Here is an 18,188-nt window from a genome sequence, read left to right as displayed (position 1 = left end):
TATGTAAATCTGACCCTTTTATAAAGGCCTAATGCAGGCGGATCACATTTGGGTTCCATTACAGCACCTCATGCATTCTAAAGCAGAAATAACTTGGTCTCTGTATTTTATGTAAAATATGGAAATTTATTTTAGTATCTTGTTTAATACTCTAAGTAATATATTAATACATTTTGTGTAGAGAATAAATATGATAGTACTATATTATAGGCTAAGCATTATTAATAATTATTAAATAAAATATTTAACGTTCTTTAGAAGAATTTTAAAACTTTTGGTGGTTACCTTAAGTTAAACATTTATTGCTATGTTTACCTTGTTCTTATGCTACTATTTAAGCTTAATAGTACATTGATTTAAGTGAACAGTACCGTTTAGAGAACCTAATTTTAACATATTAGGCAAGTACAAAAGTGTTTTTAATTTACACTTGAGAAATATTCTCCGCGTTTTTAATTTTGACTTTCTTGCTCCTAATTCTTGGTTTCCTACCTATTGTAAAGTTTTACCAACTATTTTTAGTATCATACATATATAAATTTTCTTCAAAGATCAAGTTTATTCATGCACAATTATTGTTTATTTTCTGGTTTATTTGTAACATGTGTAATCGGTAAGGTGAAAAAATAGATGGGTAAGTAAATGTTAATTGTAAAGTTGTTATAAAGCAGTGAAGATCCTACGTGTTGATATTCTTAAATACTTTAACCGAGAGTTTGCGAAGCGATTCACGGACAAAACAGAGTTATTCGATACTTGTATTGGGAGCCTTTTTTATGTTAATAAACATGTGAGTTATCCAGGTATATATACAAATTAAAGAAAAAAGCGAAAAAGAAAATATATAATGGAGTAGTTGTTCCACATTACCATTTTAATTTGAATGGCAATGAATTTCATCAGTTGATGAAAACTGAATTTTTCAATGTTATACAGTAAAATAAATTTATGAACTCTTGCTCTGTTTTGAAAACATATTTCTATGATAACTTATAGTACAAAGTTCCTGTATTTTTTTAGTACCATGAGTTTCGCTTTTAGTCTCCTGATTAAGGGAGTTTCCGGCCGGAAATGAGACAAGTCACACAGGAGGTGACATCTGAGCTGAGACTTCCGGAGCTACTGTGTTACTAGTATTTGACTGTATTGTTATAAAACTATTACGAACATGGTCAGGTATTATTTTGATTTTGTTTCTACAGTAAATAAATATAATTTTTATAATTTTACAATATAAGAAACTTTGTGTCAAAAGTTCAACATGTAATAGTGCATAGACGAACTTAAGTTTCGTTATGCTTGTTCAATATGTTTTTGAATAAAAATAAAAGTAGAATCCATTTCTAATTACTTATAAGTAAATAGTATACTTAATCAATTACGGACGTGGAAAGTTATGTTTCCTATTGATTAAATTTATTCAAGAGTTGAATTTACTGAGCTGCAAAAAAAATTTATTTGTTTGACATACATTTACAATATATGACTACATATATATATATATATATATATATATATATATTATATATATATATATATATTTGTTATGATCATACTATTGTAAATTATGCATAAACAACCTTGCAAGAAGTGTACATTTAAATTACAAGATCGTGGAGGGGTTGGTACCTCGTGGTACCTGGTGTAAAACGCGTGAGTTGCTGTGAAGGAGCTGAATACAATTCCCTTATATTTCGCTGATAAAGCGCTTAGCTGCATTATTTCTGCCGTGAGCTTGATTTATACTTGTAGTATATCGTTCCAATATCCATACTGAAAAATAGTCAATCAATAATTCGTATTTTACAATATAATTGACATATTACTTTCATATTCTTTTTGATTTTGCCTTTGATTGTACTAGTTATATAAGGAAAAATCCGTCTATTGCTATGAATGAGTAACGGTAAAAGTAAGTTTTATGACGCTTTTCGAGGCGCGCCCTGGCTGCAGTGTAGTGAACTTATCGTCTCTCTCACTTGCTCAGTTGATTAGGTGGTAAGTGATGAGTTGATACCTCTACAGTCGCGACTATAGTCCGCTGTCCAAGAGTAGCGCTGCTGACGGTAGAAGGGGCGATCACGACGCTAGCGCTGTCACTCGGCATGAAACTTCATTAACTATTAAAGGAGAGGGTGGTTGTTTATCTTGGATAATTGTAAATATCATGGGAGCAGACCAAAGATGGGCATCCGGAGGTAGTGGCGCAGTCCTAGGGTTGGACCTCAGAACTAACTGAATTAATCCTATGGACCTCATCACACCAGTTCTTATGATTGATTATATCCTGTGTAAGAAATACAATGAAGAAGTTTGCATATAAATATGGAGACAAGAGAGAAATTGAAGGAAATACGAGACCAGTGGTTGACTTAGTTTGCTTTATTATTGTCCAGGATAGATCGTATCTCAGCAGCTGTAATTGAGTTTGAACCACGGAGTCATTTACAGCATGCTCACACTTCTATCATCACCCAAGTATGACCTACATTATCAAGTTCCGTGTTGTCGTTGTGGTACGGGCGTCACACTACACAGACACTCTGGCTCAATTATAGTTTGACTGAGATATGGCTGTCATCAAGTTTTGAACTATATGGCTCTATGGTTTGTTACGAAAAGCTATATTCAATGAACTAAGTCAAGAACAATTAAACCCTTTAAACGTGGACGTTTGCTTACTCTAACTTAAGTAAAAGTAGTAAAAGACCTTATAGGCTAAATGCTTTGTCACTAAAATAAATAAATGTGAGTCACCTTTACTATATTAATACAAATTTATTACTTATTAATGTACTAACTTGAAGAATGTCGTACATTCAGTATATTATAATAATATAATGTATAGTATAATATACAGTATAATGTATAATGTACAGTATAATATAATGATAGTAATTATTTTTCATCTACTTCATTCCTTTCATACGTTTTTGTTCCTTATTATATACGTTCTTGTTTGCTTTTATTTTTTTGTGCCAACAAAAACATATACTCAAGATTAAAAGATTTATTATTATGTTGAAAACGCATTGGATTACTTACAAATCAAAATCTAAGCCATAATTGTTTCTGGTAGTAACACGTTTAAAAGTAGGTATTTTTGGGCAAAACCACTAATGAAGGTAAGAAAGTATATTTATACAGACTTATGAGAGACTGTAATACCAAAAAGCTACTATTTCACTTTTTTCAGAAGCTAAAAAACATACAAGGGAATGGTTTGCTCATACATGTTTGTAACGCTTACGCCTCCATTACAAATATGTCAGTTTTCCAGAACAGTAAGGTGTATTAGTTAACTGTCATAGAACATGCTAAACATCGATATTTGAGTCTGTAGATCGTTTCTTGTATAACTAATTAGGTAAGTGAACTGTCTATAGATACAGTAATACAAACATAATATCTATGTATGAGTAAGATTATACATACAATACTTGATGGATATAACAAAAATTGGTGTTTATTGTCTAAAGCCAATTTTCATGTTACAGTATTAGTTGTGTTTTTGTATATTAATTTAACGTTTACAAGAAATATTGCAATATACTACGTAGTCGAATACAAAATCTATTTTTTTTTGTATATGTCGAAAAGTAAATGGATATAACACTGATATCATATGTTGAGTATGACTCGAGAAACTGAAACTTAAAGACCCGCTAATCAACTTTAACCAGTAAGAAATGAAATGTACAAGATGAAGACTTGCAGACAGACAAGTTGGTACCACTGTAAGATGCATAAACTGCTGTGATGGAGCCTAAATGTGATCCTCTTACATTGCGCGCTTCACTGTATTATTCCCGCTGTGACACTGATCTATGGCAGTTGCCATAGAGTTTACCTTTTCTCGGTTCCAATTATACTTTAAAAATAGCAATAGACCACTTACGCTTCTTATGAAAACTTTATTATTGAATATTAAAGTTTTGCCATTCACTGTATTAATTTACACAGTTCTAGATAGAGTAGTTTAATAAAATGTATAATATTCATAATTGTAATCCGCAGGAGGCTATACTTATGGATAGTTTATACCTTCCATTATCTCACTGAAATCTACACAAAATTATTTCAAGAAGCGGAACATCACACGATAAACTGTCACATTGAAACTTTTTTGTAAAACTCAATTCTCTCTCAGCTGTATCCCGTGTAACCTTAAATGCCTTCCAAAAATTTTGTATGATAACATTAGTCTACATCTTTTGTGTTAATTAAAATAAATATAAACTGGAACAGGAATTCGGGCTTAAACATTTACGTTAAATATATATATCATTTCAAACCTTGTAAAAAGGCTCATGGCCATTTTAGACAATTACTGTATGATATTTGACAAAACTTCAGGGTTTTAGAAGCGCAACATTATTAATCCGAAGTTTTGTAACGTAACGTTACCTCGAGGACTTCCAAACTTCACATAAAAACTGGCTGCTGAAAGCACTGTGACGTGACGTAACCAATCTGTTATCTACAAGCAATAATGGTGTGGATCGGGAACATTTTATCCATCCCAATTTGATTTAAGTACGACCTTTCACGTTATTATAGTAATTATATATATGTTAGTACATAAACGTACTATAGCTATAGTAATAACTACGTTCACTAAATCTGTCTTTGCCTCATTTAAATATTAGTAATTGTGACATGACCATTTTTTTAGTTTCGTACTCTCCACGTTATTATTTAACATCAGATTAAGGATAGTTTTTGAAACGCCTTATTTTGACAAGTTGTTTTGCACTTCATATACATAATTAAATAAAAAATGAATACGAACATTACAGCTTCAATAAAGTATTTTTCTAGTAGAGAAGCATTATTAAATGCTGTATTAAATGCTGTTTTTGTACATGTATAGAAATAATACGTTTATCCATTGAATGTTAAGATTTGCAAATAAAAATATGATTATTTTCTGGAATGTACTATACATGCACAAGTCTATATACTGTCACTTGCAGCGAAACGGGCGATATTAAAACCCTTTTGACAGACGCCACAAATATTTGTGCTGCTCCACATCTCCGCACTGCGCTGTTTGCTTCTCTGCTATATTGAAGTGTGGGAGCAATACTTCACACAGGAAGAACTTAAACTCTCTCTTAAAATTATAGAGAATAATTACCATACCCTGCTTATTGGATAATATGACTTTTTAGATCAATGTCTAGATATACAAATATGAAATATTTTGGTCGTTTTTGAGTTTTACCAATGGTAGCCAAATTAATCATTATTTCATAATAAACTTTGGAGCAACTGCTTGTCATGATAGTGAAAGTGCAGATAAATGTAATGTAATCATAATTAGTGAGGCCTCTGCGGTGTAGTGGTAGCTTGCTAGCAAATAAGAGATCAGGTTCGAATCCCGGTGGAGTAAGTACGTTTTGTGAGATCTGATTATGATATTAAACAGTGTGGGAGTACGCCACACAACGTATTGCATAACAGGCTACACTGAGGTTGCTACAGCATAGCTACATATCTTACTATTTCGCATGTTAAAATGTCATATAATTATACTCAGTTTGTTTAAAATTTTAATTATTATTTGATTTCCTCGTTGCATCATGGTGACTCCTAGGTAATATCTAGGTAAACATTTTCACTGACGTTCATCCAAATTACATAGAATGGCATGTCCCATCATTGTTCTAGAGACTGTCTATATGGAAATAAAACTTCATACAAAATTTCAAATCTCTAGGTTATTTTTTTATTCTTGAGATATTGTGCGAAGAAAAAGATAGTTTTAACAGAAAAACGGAAAATATTGTCCTTATCGTCGAGTGACGCTCAGCTAATTAGCTACAACTTTTTGGAAAACAATACAAGCAAGTTAAAGAACACAGTTTTCTTTAACAATCACACATAGAAACAATATATAGAATTCGTATTGTTGCTGTAAACATGTAACGTATAATTATGTATAGTTTTATTCATAACAACGAATGCAGTACAACTGTTATGTTCCTACAAGGTGTAACGAACAGCATACACTGTAACTGATAATGAAATAACAACGACATTATGGAGCGGTAACGTTCTTGTTACATGTCACTCTTTACGTGAACACACCAAAATTCTTGCCATTTATTTGTTTATACACCAAATTATACACATCAATAATCATACGTTTTAAATACATGTGTGCTGTAGGTTATGTTTATTTTGTTGAGTTAAATCCAACTCGGTATTTTTAACACCAAGCTATAAATGAGAATATTATTTTTAATATCAGTCAAACAACTTACCATGTAGACTAATATTCTTGCCATCAGTAATGGCCTTAATGATATCAATAAAGCAACTTTTGGTAAATTAATATCTATACGATATTTCTAGGGTTTTATGGAGAAAAATGGAGAAGTTGTGAAAAGAATGTGGGATGATAATAGGAGACAGACGTGACGAACATTGACGGGGATAGTAGATAAAGAGGGAGAAGGGGGTAGACGAGACATAGATGGGATGTGACAGATAACAGTGTCTGGCCACAAAGGGGAACAGCGACAAAGGCGCTCGTTACCTCCGAGCGTTAAACTCAATACACTGCTGCTGACCACACTCGAAGAGAAAAGGTCTTTTAATAAGGGCGATATACTGATGCTACAAATGGAGGGTGATTTTACCCTTTTTAGTAAAATGAATTTTCTAAAACCGTGTTAATTTAATTAAGACTGATAATATGTACCAACTTGAACAAATTTACATGTGCTCACAACTAACTTTAATCTGTTCTTTTCATGAGAGAAAGGTATACAGACGATTCTCAAGACAGAGTTAATCTATAGTTATAAGGACTTCTTTCTCAAAGAGATGAATGCTTAATTCATCGATTACAGTGCTATCGATCACGACTGTAGGACTGCGCTCATAACTAAACGATCTCAAAACCAAAATTAAAAACAATGATTATTTTTTATTCTTATACAAACTAACTCCATTAAAGTGTTAGCTGCTATTCAGTTTACTGTATTGCTCAAAAAGTACTGTTGAAGTGTCTTTGATGAGGATAATCAGTAAATAGGAGGTTCATTAGAATAATGTAATTATCGTGTACGTCTAGACTATAAGTGTCGCTAAAGTATAATTTTAATATATTATGTTATATTTTAATTTAGCACATGGACATTTTAAATAAACGTCTATTAATAATATAGAGTTAATACATTAACCCTCTCTCATCCGACTATGATGGGACCTAGTAGAGGCCGATAACCTAGACGTCATTTACAGTGAAATTTACAAAATTTTAACCTTGAAATCATAAAATATATAGCAATAATTAATTGTAAAACTAACTTATATGTTGATACATGTTACAAAATTTATAGTACATAACTTTTCTAGGATTGAAATCTACCCTCTTCTTCACGCGATAATTTAATTACTTAAAATAATTATGAAAAAAATGAATGAAAAAGCAAAATAAAAATAAGTTATATTATCATCACACAGGGGATAGATCTCAAACCTGAAAAATATTCGAAACCCAGCATCATGTTATTATTTCAAACTTTCCATCCCTATTAAAAAACTTGAAACATAGAAACTAACATGCGTTATTATACCTTTCTTTTTTTTACCAGATTTAGCATTAAAAGGGTTGTTTACGCACCTACAGTAGATGTCATTCACTGCAGACTTGCCTGTTTTTCCATGGTCCGCCATTGCCAAGACAAAAGTCAAGTGTTATCACGACTTCCTGGAAAGTTCGGTTAATCTGATGGTTGGTTGAGTCGAGCCCGGTTAATAGAGAACCTAATATAAAAAATCTTAAGATGCATTTGTGTTAAACTGATTGGTTTTAAATATTCCGTTAGTTTTACATAATTTATATGTAATTTTTACTTTTGTACTTGTCAAATTATTAGAGAAACTTGTTATTTAATAGCTTTTTTTAATATCGAACATTTGAAAACGTACATAGATTTTGTATAAATATTTAAAAATATGCAAATGATTAGTACCCTAAACTGATTATATCCTACTTAATCACTTATTCATTAGAAATGTATTACTTTTAATCTCAAAATTGCTTTTACTGCATATAGTAAAAATATTGTACACAAAAGATTACTTGAAATTTAATCAACCTCTTTGCAAGAAAATAAGTCTGGTAACACAAAAATAGCCTCACTGTAGCAATATGAAAAGTCACTGAATGGTAGCAGAGAGGCTATTACAGACCTTGATTAATCCAAGCTCGCATTTCAACCTCAAGAATACCTTTTAAGAACAGAGTGCGTTTACATTTCCATCTTCTTTTGTTTAAAGTTTGTTAACGGAGATGGAAGGTTTGAAAGGTTAATAGGAGTTCGGACATTTGCTATCGTTATATTTTACAAAATTCATAGTAGTGTACATTTTGTAAGATATAAAGATTGAAAATATCCAATACTATATTATCCTTAAATTTTTGTTTTATTTCAAGAAAGGAACATATTTTAATGTTACGTTTCTAATTTCGTATTATTAAAAACTTCTTTTGACACGTAGGACATCTATATCGATATTTTCTGTGGCAAATATACTTATATATTTTTATAATTTTCATTAACTGTTTCATGTTATAACAAAAATATATTCACTAAAGATAACACAACATTTTTAAAACTCAAAATGATTTGGAATTACTTTAACTTTGCTCCTTGCAACAATGATTTAATAAGATTATCAGCCCATGTATATCAGAAATAAATAGCGTAAAAATTCCAAGTGACCTTTTATTCCTAATATGTTTATTAAGTGAGGCAACATTTATGCCTTATTTAAAAACACTGAATATTCAAGTAGTAAGCATATAAACAAACATATAAGTGAGAAATGTAAGATTAATAACAATAAAATTTCATATTCCCCCAAAGAGAACGTGCCACTTGAGTACGCTTCAGTGCTCAGCAAAAATCCATCATTGGACACACACGATCATAGAACTGGCAAAGAGAACGTGCCCTACTGAGTAGGCTTCAGTGCTCAGCTAAAATCCATCATTGGACACACACGATCATAGAACTCGCAAAGAGAACGTGCCCTACTGAGTAGGCTTCAGTGCTCAGCAAAAAATCCATCATTGGACACACACGATCATAGAACTGGCAAAGAGAACGTGCCCTACTGAGTAGGCTTCAGTGCTCAGCTAAAATCCATCATTGGACACACACGATCATAGAACTGGCAAAGAGAACGTGCCCTACTAAGTAGGCTTCAGTGCTCAGCTAAAATCCATCATTGGACACACACGATCATAGAACTGGCAAAGAGAACGTGCCCTACTAAGTAGGCTTCAGTGCTCAGCTAAAATCCATCATTGGACACACACGATCATAGAACTGGCAAAGAGAACGTGCCCTACTGAGTAGGCTTCAGTGCTCAGCTAAAATCCATCATTGGACACACACGATCATAGAACTGGCAAAGAGAACGTGCCCTACTAAGTAGGCTTCAGTGCTAAGCTAAAATCCATCATTGGACACACACGATCATAGAACTGGCAAAGAGAACGTGCCCTACTGAGTAGGCTTCAGTGCTCAGCTAAAATCCATCATTGGACACACACGATCATAGAACTGGCAAAGAGAACGTGCCCTACTGAGTAGGCTTCAGTGCTCAGCTAAAATCCATCATTGGACACACACGATCATAGAACTGGCAAAGAGAACGTGCCCTACTGAGTAGGCTTCAGTGCTCAGCTAAAATCCATCATTGGACACACACGATCATAGAACTAGCAAAGAGAACGTGCCCTACTGAGTAGGCTTCAGTGCTCAGCTAAAATCCATCATTGGACACACACGATCATAGAACTGGCAAAGAGAACGTGCCCTACTGAGTAGGCTTCAGTGCTCAGCTAAAATCCATCATTGGACACACACGATCATAGAACTGGCAGACGTGCCCTACTAAGTACACAGTGCTCAGCTAAAATCCATCATTGGACACACACACGATCATAGAACTCGCAAAGAGAACGTGCCCTACTGAGTAGGCTTCAGTGCTCAGCTAAAATCCATCATTGGACACACACGATCATAGAACTGGCAAAGAGAACGTGCCCTACTAAGTAGGCTTCAGTGCTCAGCTAAAATCCATCATTGGACACACACGATCATAGAACTGGCAAAGAGAACGTGCCCTACTAAGTAGGCTTCAGTGCTCAGCTAAAATCCATCATTGGACACACACGATCATAGAACTGGCAAAGAGAACGTGCCCTACTGAGTAGGCTTCAGTGCTCAGCTAAAATCCATCATTGGACACACACGATCATAGAACTCGCAAAGAGAACGTGCCCTACTGAGTAGGCTTCAGTGCTCAGCTAAAATCCATCATTGGACACACACGATCATAGAACTGGCAAAGAGAACGTGCCCTACTGAGTAGGCTTCAGTGCTCAGCTAAAATCCATCATTGGACACACACGATCATAGAACTGGCAAAGAGAACGTGCCCTACTGAGTAGGCTTCAGTGCTCAGCTAAAATCCATCATTGGACACACACGATCATAGAACTGGCAAAGAGAACGTGCCCTACTGAGTAGGCTTCAGTGCTCAGCTAAAATCCATCATTGGACACACACGATCATAGAACTGGCAAAGAGAACGTGCCCTACTAAGTAGGCTTCAGTGCTCAGCTAAAATCCATCATTGGACACACACGATCATAGAACTGGCAAAGAGAACGTGCCCTACTAAGTAGGCTTCAGTGCTCAGCTAAAATCCATCATTGGACACACACGATCATAGAACTCGCAAAGAGAACGTGCCCTACTGAGTAGGCTTCAGTGCTCAGCTAAAATCCATCATTGGACACACACACGATCATAGAACTGGCAAAGAGAACGTGCCCTACTAAGTAGGCTTCAGTGCTCAGCTAAAATCCATCATTGGACACACACACGATCATAGAACTGGCAAAGAGAACGTGCCCTACTAAGTAGGCTTCAGTGCTCAGCTAAAATCCATCATTGGACACACACGATCATAGAACTGGCAAAGAGAACGTGCCCTACTGAGTAGGCTTCAGTGCTCAGCTAAAATCCATCATTGGACACACACGATCATAGAACTCGCAAAGAGAACGTGCCCTACTGAGTAGGCTTCAGTGCTCAGCTAAAATCCATCATTGGACACACACGATCATAGAACTGGCAAAGAGAACGTGCCCTACTGAGTAGGCTTCAGTGCTCAGCTAAAATCCATCATTGGACACACACGATCATAGAACTGGCAAAGAGAACGTGCCCTACTAAGTAGGCTTCAGTGCTCAGCTAAAATCCATCATTGGACACACACGATCATAGAACTGGCAAAGAGAACGTGCCCTACTGAGTAGGCTTCAGTGCTCAGCTAAAATCCATCATTGGACACACACGATCATAGAACTGGCAAAGAGAACGTGCCCTACTAAGTAGGCTTCAGTGCTCAGCTAAAATCCATCATTGGACACACACGATCATAGAACTCGCAAAGAGAACGTGCCCTACTGAGTAGGCTTCAGTGCTCAGCTAAAATCCATCATTGGACACACACGATCATAGAACTGGCAAAGAGAACGTGCCCTACTAAGTAGGCTTCAGTGCTCAGCTAAAATCCATCATTGGACACACACGATCATAGAACTGGCAAAGAGAACGTGCCCTACTAAGTAGGCTTCAGTGCTCAGCTAAAATCCATCATTGGACACACACGATCATAGAACTCGCAAAGAGAACGTGCCCTACTGAGTAGGCTTCAGTGCTCAGCAAAAATCCATCATTGGACACACACGGTCATAGAACTCGCAAAATTTAATACGTAGAGATGAAATCTTACTACTTGATACACTAACAAGTTGTGTTTCATAGCAGTGTTTACATAATTAAATGCTACTATTAAGTTACCAAAATATGATGTATGTTTTGAGGTATGTCAACATTTTATATTATTGTGCTCATTTACTTAAAGGTGTATTTATTCTGCTATATTTATGGATAATATATTAGGTATGTATAAGGTCCAAAGTAAAAATATTCGCTAACTCTCAGGCAAATCCCATGGGGTACCGTTCACTATCATGAACCTCATCGTAGAAAAATATCTTCATGCAAAATTCTAACTCTGTAGGTCAGACATTTCTCGAGATATAGTGTGGACAGATGGACAAAAACAAAGTTTTAGTGCTTCGAGTAATAAGCTTCGCTAACGCTAAGCCGATTAAAATTATATATTTATGTGTTGATATGGTTTAAAAATAGATAATAAATCATTATTAGATCTAGTGGCTTCTGCGAAAGACTAACAGGGGAGCAGTAGATATAACTGAATCATTAGTACTATTAGAGTGTTCTCTTCAGCCGCATAAACTCACCTACCCGCAGCGTAGAGCAGCCACCATAATATATTTGTTATTTATTATTTCCCATACAATATGCTTATAAAAATGTTCTTATTTGAATTCATATTTATTTATTGATATGGCTCTCATAGCTCCTTTACACTGACGATTGACCTGGTGGATTAATCTTTCGACGGTTGCAAACGTCATACTGTGTCAGGCTTAGACAGTTTTTGTACGGTAATTTCATTTGACACATATTATAACACTTTTAAAATTAGACATGTTATGTAATTTATATTGTAATTTATAGAAACAAATATTTTTAATTGCATAGATAGATTTCAAATAGGACTTATATAAAAACTCACCAGCTGAAAATAAGGTCAAACCAGTAAAGATCGCATTATTATGACATTAAACTTAAGATTCTCAAATCGGTTATCCAATCAAGTATGTAAATGCACTGTGATGTATGGCAGTGAGAAATTTGGTAAGCATAGTTACCTGTATTAAGGAGATCATTTATCAGCATGTACCACTTGCACTGAAGTTAACAGTTAAGTGATCGTATTTTGTTTCAGTTATGAAATCTAACAGTTGTACTTGTAAATCTATAAAGGCATACGGAAAACATGTTTTTGGGATATATTTTTGATATTACCATTATAACAAAAAAACCCTAGCCTATAAATCTGGAACAACAGAATTAAAATTAGTTACAATGTTCATCAAATAGTCTAATAAGAAAACTAAGTATCGCCATTAAAGCCATATCGATATCCACAATGTAATAACATCGTTATGATGACATTTGGCTTACAAGAAACTGGAGCCCTGCCAGGACTGGGTTAGTTCCACTCTTGTGTTAACACGAGATCTGGGGTTTACATCAGCTGGCAATGGTCATAACTCAACCGTTCTTTATTGTATTTGACATCATATCGTTTTATTGAATTGTCTGTTTGTGCAAGCTGCTTGGACTATCTTATTTTCTCGTGTAATTGCATATATTCATTAATCAGAAGTATTGTATCATCACTTTATACAATATTTTAGCGATAGCTCATTGTATTTTTTTTGACAGTTTGACCTAACCTATTAAGAATACACTTACTTCCATTTAATGAGTTACAATTTATGTTACAATTCTGTATTGGGTACAACAATGTTCGATGTAACAGTCCAAGACTTACAGCTACTTAAAATCGTTTAATTTCATGTTTTTGCATAATTAAAATTTGTAACATAACAAGCAGCTTTTTATATACGTATAAATTATACTAGGTTCCTCTCATATAAAGAATATTGTAAAATTACTGCTAATCTTACAAAGGAAAACACATTAGTTGATGCAAACCATCCAATTTATACTTAACTTCTCTCCCAATATTTTAATGGCTGACAATGAGAATAACTACTGTCATGAATGATTTTCACCCACTAATGCCTCTCCCAATGTTCACCCCAAAAAATTAAAAGAAGAACATATTTCGATAAATAAAATCGTCAAAGAATGTCTTATTTTACCGGGCGAAGTTAGGGTTATAAGCCCTAACACTAAACCTGAACCCTAAGAGATAAATTTCGAACCACAACAAATGGCCAGGTAAATTGGCTGCTTTAGTTATATACGGCGGTAATCGCAAGATAACTGAATCAAGCTACGTTGAGCGTGGCTGCTGCTTGGATGGGTGACCGCTCAGCGATCCTGTCCTTGCAAGCAGCCCGCTTGCCCGACCAAATGCGGTGGTTCTTAAGTCACATTTAAGCTGTTGGTCCTCAGGATTAGTATTAGACAGGGCTACTTAACCTTATCTTAACCTAGTAAAATAAGATATTCGTTATCTTTAGACTTTTTTACTAAGATGGAAGCAATAAGTGAGCAACATGATGGGAGGGTAATATGTAAACCTAAAGGAGACCTCCGAATCGTCAATTCTACATATTGTATGCGTCTTTAAACTTCATAATGTATAAAAACAGACACAAAGATTGGTTTACTTCACGTTGTTTTGCAGTGTTGACATAGAGCTGCTCCTGTGATAGACATTTCAGACGTGAGCAGAAAGTTTACTATATTGTACTGTGACGGCCATTACTGCCTTTTGTCTCCGTGTATAATACGTGATCATTTTCCCCCATCGCTGTACGATATAATATAATACAATACATTTTTTAAGTTCTACAATACAATAGTGATAGAGCTTTTACTTTAAGTCATACCAATTGGTAGCTACTTCAACTGAATAACGTAGTTTTGTTTGACTTTAAAACATTTTTGTAGTTTTTTTATTGTAGATATAGCAACAAAAATTAATTTGGAGAAATAAAAAAATTCTTTATTCACACATGTCACTTTATATATATATATATATATATATATATATATATACGAGGGTCGTCCACAAAGTAACCTCCGTTTTGAAATAAAAAATAAACCAGTTGAGATACAAAAAGTTTATTTTATAAATTTAATGTTAAAACTACAGCTTTTCTCTACTTTTCTACATATTCACCATACAAATTCAAGCACTTATCATATCTTTTAACAGTTTTTGAAATTCCGTCTTTAAAAAAATCTGCCGCCTGAGAACGTAGCCAACCTGTCACAGCGTTTTGAAGCTCTTCATCACTCGGAAACCTCTGAGATGCAAGCCACCGCTTCATGTACGGGAAAAGATAGAAATCACTGGGATCCAGGTCCGGGCTGTAGGGGGGGGGGGGGTCAAAAACGTCCCATTTGAACTTTTCCAAAAGTTCTGTTGTTCTTTGAGCTGTATGAAGACAGGGGGCATGGACAAACACAACACCAGATGTCAGAAGACCATGACGCTTGTTTTGAATCGCTCGTCGTAGCCATTTTAAGGTTTCACAGTAAAAGGTTTCAGGAAAATGATCCGAAAGTTCCGAGATTGTAAAGCGACGGTTCTTGCGAATTTTCTCATCCACTTTGTTCACCAAGTCATCACTGACGAGAGATAGCCTACCACTCCGGTCTTCATTGTGAACGTTCGTTTTTCCATTTAAAAAAAGAATGAACCCATTGACGGACTCATAGTGTTTGGGCCATACACCGCACTCAATTCACGATGAATTTTAGCTGCTGTGTAACTTTTCGATAACAGAAATCTTATTACACCACGAAATTCACACTTGGCGGGATTTTCTATCACGGCGCTCATGTTTTTGCGTTGTAACAAAAGAACGCGCGATCGCACGATGCTCTCCCTTGCACAGCTAGAAGCGTACTGAACGGCTGCGCACACCGATGTGAGAATGGCGGCGCTACCCCCACTACTTATCGCGCCACGCCCAAACGGCGGTTACTTTATGGACGACCCTCGTATATATATATATATATATATATATATATATATATATATATATATATATATATATATATACAGGGTGATTTTCATGACGTTCTCCCCCCCACTTCTACAGCACATTGTACTAGTAAAAATAATGAAAAAATATTATATAAACATAGGTCCGAAAACGCTTCGTTAGCGAGTTACAGCTAGCGAAAGATTTCGCCTGAATTCCTGGGTAAAGAGTAAAATAAAGCCATACTGAACTTTTGGAAAGGTTAATTAATTAAAAAATATCGTAGGTTCTTATGTACTTTTTACCTGATAAAGCTAATAAAATAGGTTTCAGAACTGTACCTGTAGTAGTTTTTGTGGGATTCAGGGTTAAATGCAAAAAATTGGGGCACGAAACAATGTTTTTTTTAAGTTTGATGTACAATAACTTTGTTAAATTGGTAATAAATACATAAAATCAACCCACATTAATTGTAGAGAATTTAATTCTGAGAAAATTGATATAATCAAAGTCTAAAAATAAAACAGAAATAAGTACCAAAAAATCGATTTTATTCAGTATAATACATTACTAGTTTTAAGCAAAATTAAATCAGGTTGGGCCAACCGTACGCACCTTTATTATAATAGATGTTTCGAAAATGAGGCCATCATTATCAATACATTTTGCAGCACGTTTGTGTATTGCTTTTGTTGCGTTTCTTAATTTTTCAGGACTTCCCTGTATCTGCACAGCCCGAATCCATAATACGGGCAATTAATTCATCACGAGAATTCACTTTTGTCTTGTATACAATGTCTTTCATCCATCCCCAGATGCAATAATCCAATGGAGATAGATCTGGTGATCTTGGTGGCCAAGGGTGAGGCCCTCCACGACCAATCCAGTGTCCAGGAAATTGATGATTTAAGTAAGCAGAAACGGCACGTGAAAAGTGGGGAGGTGCTCCGTCATGCTGGAAGTACAAAATTTTGTCTGAGATGTAAAGGAACATTCTCTAACAGCTGCGGCAACTCTTCTTGAAGGAAATGCAAATAGAACTCAGCATTTAGGCGTCCAGGTAATATGAAATCAGCCGATTGTGCAAAAGGCCACACCAGACATTGACGCTAAATCGGTGTTGAAAGTTCTGTTCCACTACCTCATGTGGATTTTCTTCTGCCCATGAGTGTTCATTGTGCAAGTTATTGACACCATCCCGAGTGAATTGTGCCTTATCCCCGTAAACAAAATATGCTTGTAGAGTTGATTATTAATATTCAAAGAGTTTGCAAAACTCCAAGCGAAGCGGAACCATCCCCTAGCTGTAGATGTTGAACCTTTTGTTTATGAAACGGATAAAATTTGTTTCGATTAAGTGACCTCCACACCGTTGACTGCGAAACTCCTATCCGCCTAGAAATACGTCGTGTACTTACACCTGGACTGCGATGAACAGCATTAATAACAATATCATCATCAAGTTGGACAGCTCGTACATAATTGGTTCTAGTACTTGGTAGTGATCCTGTTTCCCGAAGAGTACGAAAAGTTCCTGAAATTGTTTTGGTATCTGGAATCCTCCTATTAGGGTAACGTAGTTCATATTCTTCTACAGCAGCTCTAGTATTACCATTACAGTAAACCCATAATAAAAACCATATCATCGTATTCCTCTGATGTAAATAAGTAAGCATTTTTTCGTTGAATAAACAATCGAATTATAACTCACATAAAAACTGCATTTAATAACACGATTCACAGAACCCGATCTCCTGCTGTAGCTTGCAAAACACCACTAATACACAGTTCTAACGTATTAGTACAGAATACCATTGTTGATCAGCTGTTATTCGTGCGCGTTACCAACTTAGAAATAAATAAAACAAAAAACTGCATTTCGATGATTAGTAAACAATAATGGGAAAAATGTTTGCTTCATTTATTTTCGAACATTTGATGTAAATTTTTATTTAAAAAAAAATACAACGTAATAAAACATGATATTTTTTATTTACGAACAAATTTATTTAACAGTTAAACCTTGTTTTCTCAATTTATCTCATCATTAAGGAACAAACATTTTGTTTTTGTTTTATTTTAACTAAATACCGTACGGTATTTCTTTACAGCTAGTAATGTATTATACTGAATGAAATCGATTTTTGGTACTTATTTCTGTTTTATTTTAGACTTTGATTACATCAATTTTCTCAGAATTAAATTCTCTACAATTAATGTTTGTTGATTTTATGTATTTATTACCAATTTAACAAAGTTATTGTACATAAAACTTAAAAAAAACATTGTTTCGTGCCCCAATTTTTTGCATTTAAACCCTGAATCCCTCAAAAAACTACTACAGGTACAGTTCTGAAACCTATTTTATTAGCTTTATCAGGTAAAAAATACATAAGAATCCACGATATTTCTTACTTAATTAACCTTTCCAAAAGTTCAGTATGGCTTTATTTTACTCTTTACCCAGGAATTCAGGCGAAATCTTTCGCTAGCTGTAACTCGCTAACGAAGCGTTTTCGGACCT

This window comes from Homalodisca vitripennis, chromosome 4 (assembly GCF_021130785.1).
Source record: "Homalodisca vitripennis isolate AUS2020 chromosome 4, UT_GWSS_2.1, whole genome shotgun sequence".
NCBI classification, from domain to species: domain Eukaryota; kingdom Metazoa; phylum Arthropoda; class Insecta; order Hemiptera; family Cicadellidae; genus Homalodisca; species Homalodisca vitripennis.
Note: the sequence above shows the minus strand (reverse complement) of the source record.